The following is a 6,000-nucleotide window of genomic DNA, read 5'->3' as shown; positions in this document are numbered from 1 at the left end:
TGAAAATCCCAGTCCTTTTAAGTTCAGCCAGCTGTTCTCGAAGGTCCTCAAGATCTCCCAGTGGGATCCTCCTGACCCTTTCTCGGAATGGTGTGTCTTCCTCCAGCCGGATCTTGTGCTCTGCACTCTTGGCATACCCCACATCAAATTCACTCTTCGAGAAAACCTTCATAAGCTGGGCTTTGGCCCTTTCCATCCAAACAGGAGTAAGAGAGGTGTTCTTTGGGTAGAAGTTCTCTATGGGAATCTCCTCTTTGGGTCCTCTTTTGAAACCACTTGGGGAAACCGGGGGTGCTTGATTCGCCTGCCCCAGCAACATTCTTGCTGGTATCTTCACAGGCAAGGCTGTCGTGTTCCGAACACTCACGGAAACTCTCCCCCTGCTTCTCTTAAGCGCCTTAGTAGATAACACTTTTGGGAGTATTTCCAGACCCACTTGCTCTTCCTGACTGTTCGTCTCTAAGACAACGAAAGGACCAGGTTGTCTCCAACTCAACTTGACAGAGGCCCTCATGCATACCACTTCACCCGGTTGTAGCAGTTCTTCACCTCGGTCTAAACGCCAAACCTTTCCCACCCCTTCTGGTGGAGCCTTCTGTTTGTGTACCATATCCTTGTACACTTGAGTTAGCATGGGATGTACCTTCATGGTCGGGGCACTTTCCTTCTGTACAAGCGGTGTCAGGAGTCTTCTGGACAGATCAGTATTTGTTCTGATGATAAGGGAACTTTTATGAGCCCCAGGGGGCCGAGGACACACAACCGCCAAGGTGTCGAAAGTCTCTGCCTTTCCAGCCACACTAGGGTCAAAGATAAGTTTGATAGGGATATACCCCTCATAAGGGAAGTTCTGGGTACCTAGGCCCCATATCTCCAACTCTTCTAACTTTTGCAGGGGCAGATGCTTGAGATGCTTCATATAGAAATCTTTATATAATAAGGTCACTTGGGCTCCGGTATCCAGCAGGGCTTAGGCGTATATTCCTTCTACCTGGATGGGGATGAGTGGAGAGGGTCCCACTAAGTTGCGGGGAAATTCACCATGGGTGTTCGGCTTCTTCTGCTTGTTAGTGCACGTCCCGACTCCTTGTTTCCATGGACGCTCACTCAACTTCATTCCTCCTCTTACTCTCAAAACTTTGTGAACTTGGGTTTCATTGGAGTTGACGACTGTTACAGGGCACCCAGTTGACTCCTTCACTGGGGCCCTTTGAAGTTTTCCGGCTCTCCCAAAATGTCCAGCTCCTCCACAGTTGTAACAAAGTCCAGATTCCCTTCTGAATGTGAAGTCTGATACTTTTTTATTTTCTTTAGTTCCTCCATTGGGCGGATCAGAGGACCTTGCAGTCAACAAAGCCATCATCTCCATCAACTGAGCCACCTGGATCTTAAGAAGCGCAATCTGAGGATCCTCTTCCATTACACTAACCGTCCTAACTCCAACAGTGTGTTTTGGTTCTTGGATTTTTTCCTTCTTTCTTTCTAGGAGAGCTTCTTCCTCCCGTACAATCTAAATTAGATCTGGGTACTTCAATATGCCTCCATCTTGATGAGTTCTTAACAGGAGGGTGATGGGATCCAAAGGCTGGGCACCTCTTAAAACTTGTTTGGCTCGAACTTCGCCCACCTTACTAGGATCTAATCCCTTCTTTAACAATATCTGGTGAATGACCTTGTCTAACCGTCTCATATATTCTGACAACTTCTCTCCTGTTTCTTCATAGGTGTGTTCTAATTGATAAATTAGGTCAGAAACCTTCTCGGTACGTCCGAACACATCTTGCAGGATATCTAAGTAGTCTTGGGCTACACAGTTTTGTTTGCTAAGCTTCAGATTTCGAATACCCTCGGAAGCAGGCCCTTTCAGACTTCCAGTAATCCGTTGTTTCTTTTGCGTTTCAGGGATGTACCACTCATCCAACACTTGCGTGGCCTGTTCCAACCACTCTTCAAAGGTGTCTTCTCCTTTGGGTACAGGCCGTTGGGCCGAGAACAGGCCCAGTTTCCGGTACCCAGTCCCTGAATATGTTGGGTTCCCTTTTTGACATTGGGACACCAAATTTCCCAGGGCTGTAACGAGTTCTGGTCCAATTGCAGCCGGTGCTGACTGTGATGGAACTTTGGTTTCTGCTGAACTCGTCTGGGGGAAAGTGGCAAGATTCTCCCCTTCTTCCCTTGGGTGGGTCATATAAAATTTGGTCTTGTCAGCAAGTTCAACACTTGCACCCCTGAAATTTTCCGGAACTCCTTTCCTCCACTCCAATAAAGCATAAGTACGGAATGTCTCTTGATTGAGTCTTACTGCAACCACCTTGGCTCTTTGTTTTGGGGATAGTGTTTTTACCACTCGGTTAATGTGTTCTTTCTCTCAGATATCTCCCCAGAGTTCAATGTCCACGCTCGCTTCTGAGCGGGTGCCTTCTGCCTCACACGACTGTGCCACAGTGGGGGGATCCATTCTATGGTTCTTAAGGGGTGCTTGACTTTAGAGTGACAGTTATCCCTGACGAGCCCCCACATGTAGCAATAACTCTCGGTGGAGCTGCTGGCCTGTCCTCTTGTCTCTTTACTCCTCTTAAATTGTTCAATCCCCTTGACACAACTGTAGTGCAGTGTTGTAATGATATGAGTATTGACTTTAACCCACAATATACACTTATGTTTATATTTACTTCTACCTGGGTGTCTGTGGCTCCACCTGCAGGAGAAATAACAACACTGCACACAAACTTCAGTAATAACCAAAAATAACTTCTTTCTTTGAGTAAATAGTATATTTATATAAAAGGTTATTACAATAACTACACTATCACACCAACGTAGTGCCACAGTATAGTAAACAGTTATAACAGTCTGAGTAACATACACAAATATACTTAAGTATATGTATATATCTATATTTATACCAGGGAGCTCCCCCTGCTCTAAACTGTAAAGTCACTATCCTCTGTAACTAAGTGCAGGGTCCTGCAGTAAAAGAGTCTTGACGTCTTCAGTCTTCGCTAGCTTATGAATTTGTAATTGTAATCCACAAAAAGGGTTCCTCTTGGGTGTAAGGTAATACACTAAAGCAGTTATAATCCAGAAGACTGTTTAAGTTTTCTTATACGAAGGAGATAAAAATCTAATATCAATTCTTGAATACTGAAGTCTATGCAGATGTAATGTCCTCCAACTTAACTTGTTCCATGGGACTATCAGTCCCAGCGACACTCTGTAACAGTTCTAAGTGTGTGTAGTATTTAAACAAACTTCTGGGTGTTAACCCTCTCACCACACAGGATCCAGGCATATGGATGCCTCTGTTTCAACAGTTCTCAGTCCGTACGGAACCACCGCCACGCTGTCACACTGCTCCGTTCAGTAACGACCAGAAGTCCTCGGTTACCTCCTCCACGGGTCTCCGGAACAATCACTTCTGCTCCTCCAGCACACTGTGATACGATGACAGGATCCCTGCTGCTGCTTCGCTCCCTCACAAAGTAGGCCGCAACCCTGTGGGACACACACACCCACAGAGCTCTGCAGGCAGCCCACGCATCCCAGGAACAAGAGAGCTAAGATGGCTGCTCCCAGACCTTTTTTATCCTCCCACAATGCAGTTCAGTTCTTCTCTTGTCCAGGAGCATTGTGGGTAGGTCATAGTTAATGTTCAGAAGTAAACAATCAATCACTTCCATGTCACTTCTCTTAAGCATGAAACATAAAAGTGTTGTACCTTTTCAATTGTCCACAAGATGGCAATATAACAACTTATGTCCTGCATAACACACATATGACTAACAACAAAAGTTGTCAGCGCTACATAGGGATAATGCAAAATTTGGGATTTTAATGTATTTGCATTGATAACAGTAAATATGAAAAATAGAGAGAACAATCCTCCCTTACAAAGACACAGGCAACAAGAAAAACCTGATAGGTGTTCTAATTCCTCTCCAGTCTATATGAAACAAACGAAAAAATGCCTTTAGTTATTCTTTAATTTCGGGACCACTTCTTCCAGTGGGCTCCAAAGTAAACCTACTGGTTCCTATGGTGAAAGTAATAAAAGCCTCAGAGTTTTTTATGTTGTCTGTATATTACGCAATTTTGGATAGCCCAAGGTATGGTTATAGACCCTGTATTTTTGCCATGTGTGTCCCATTGAGGTGATTTCCTTTTACTTCCTGTCCCTTAAGCACAATGGAAACTGAAATTAAATACTGTCAAAGTGGGGGAAATAACTGATAATCACAGAACTACTGTCCCAATTGATAGATTTCCCATATATTCCTGTTCTGGTGGCCACTCAAAATGTGATAAGATTTACCAGGACAAATGGAAAGGATGAATCTCCCTGACAGGGACATAGATGGCAATACAAACCTGAAAGATTTTCTAATCCATTTCCATCTGTCTAAAACTACAAGAAATATTTTTCCTTTCATTCTACTTTAAAAAATACCAACCAAAATGGCAAAATTTCAGTAGAGCTTCCCTGTGTTTGCATTGCTTTTGGCAAGGTCTGAGACAATGCTGAGATTGAGCATGCATGGAGCAGACTGGTAACCAGATCTCCCTTGTGGCAGCAAAAATGTATTTGTATGAGTGATGTAATTCAACCAGAACAAGGGCCAGTGCTAGATTATAGATTAGGTGAGGTTAGTATTGCAGCCAGAGCTGACTTTTTATTTAAAAAATGGCTGGCACATGCAATATAGATATAGATCTTTATCTATATAGATCTATATAGATCTATATCTAGGTCTATATCTAGGTATAGATCTATATCTATATATTTATATATATATATATACCAGATCCAGAATCGTCCTCTAAACAAATTGTAGCAGCTACCATTCTATACCTTAAATTGATCTGCAAAGCATGGATGATGCAGAAACAGCAGAGACATTTGCTGTGTTTTTCCATCATGTCTGAAGGGTAATTTAATTAGGTAGAAAATGAGATGGCTCGTTTTATATAATGGGGAATTCATTTTCACAGCATGCCTCTCCTATAGGTGAACATGGATACTCTTAAAATGTATTTGCTAATAACACTGGTGAGGTATTGCCGTATTGGAGACTGTGACATTCAAAGTGAAATGTTATTCCTAGAGAACTATTTTTCAATTTGATAATGTTGTGTTGATAAATGAGATGCAGGCTTCATAAAATAAATTCATTATGATATATGAGCACTTATGAGGGTCGCATTGTCAATTTCATTATAGACAGACTCCTAACAACACAGGAAATAAAACTGTGAAAAGGACAGGGGATACAGCTTTTAGGCCAAGGGCTTTGCAAGGGAATTTGCTCCAGGGCTTAGTGAAGCTAAGTGGTGAAGCTCTTCTGACTTTCATCATCAAATCACGTGCTAGAAAAAATGCTGTTTTTTATTTATTTGATTTTTCTTGCATGTGATTGAGTATTCTTTGCAAAGCTGTGGGACCAATTCCCTTGCAAAGTAAGCAACCTCCTTGCCTTTAGTAAATCAACCCCAGTGAGCTTTTAGCATTCTGATCTGCTCAAATCCAGTGTTTTGGGGAAGTTTTTTTGTGTATTTTTGCTGTAAAAGTTTAAGCTAAATTTTAAATGGGTATAGCATACAGTGCAAATGCACTCTATTAGAGCTGCCAGCCTCCTAGCGACAAAGGATGCAAGGCAGCAGGCAACTCAAGCTACCTAGCATCAGTGGTGTCGGCAGGGGGGGCTGATGGTGGCTGGAGCCCCGAGTGGGTCCCCAAAAAGCCCCAGGTCTCGGGCATGCACGGTTCTATTATTAGCCTGAGCCCGAGAGCCGCCGCCGAACGGGGACCTATCAGACCCAATCGCGGCCGAGTGACATAGCAGGCCCCACCTTCTGGAGCCTGCAGCGCCTATGATGAACGTCCCACTGGTCCAATGCAGGGACTGCGGGACGTGTGACGTCCATCATAAGTGCTGCAGGCTCTAGAAGGTGGGAATTACAATGCAGCCTGTGCGCCACTGTGAGAAGATCCCCACTCGGCGC

This window comes from Aquarana catesbeiana, linkage group LG02 (assembly GCF_042186555.1).
Source record: "Aquarana catesbeiana isolate 2022-GZ linkage group LG02, ASM4218655v1, whole genome shotgun sequence".
Lineage (NCBI taxonomy): Eukaryota > Metazoa > Chordata > Amphibia > Anura > Ranidae > Aquarana > Aquarana catesbeiana.
Note: the sequence above shows the minus strand (reverse complement) of the source record.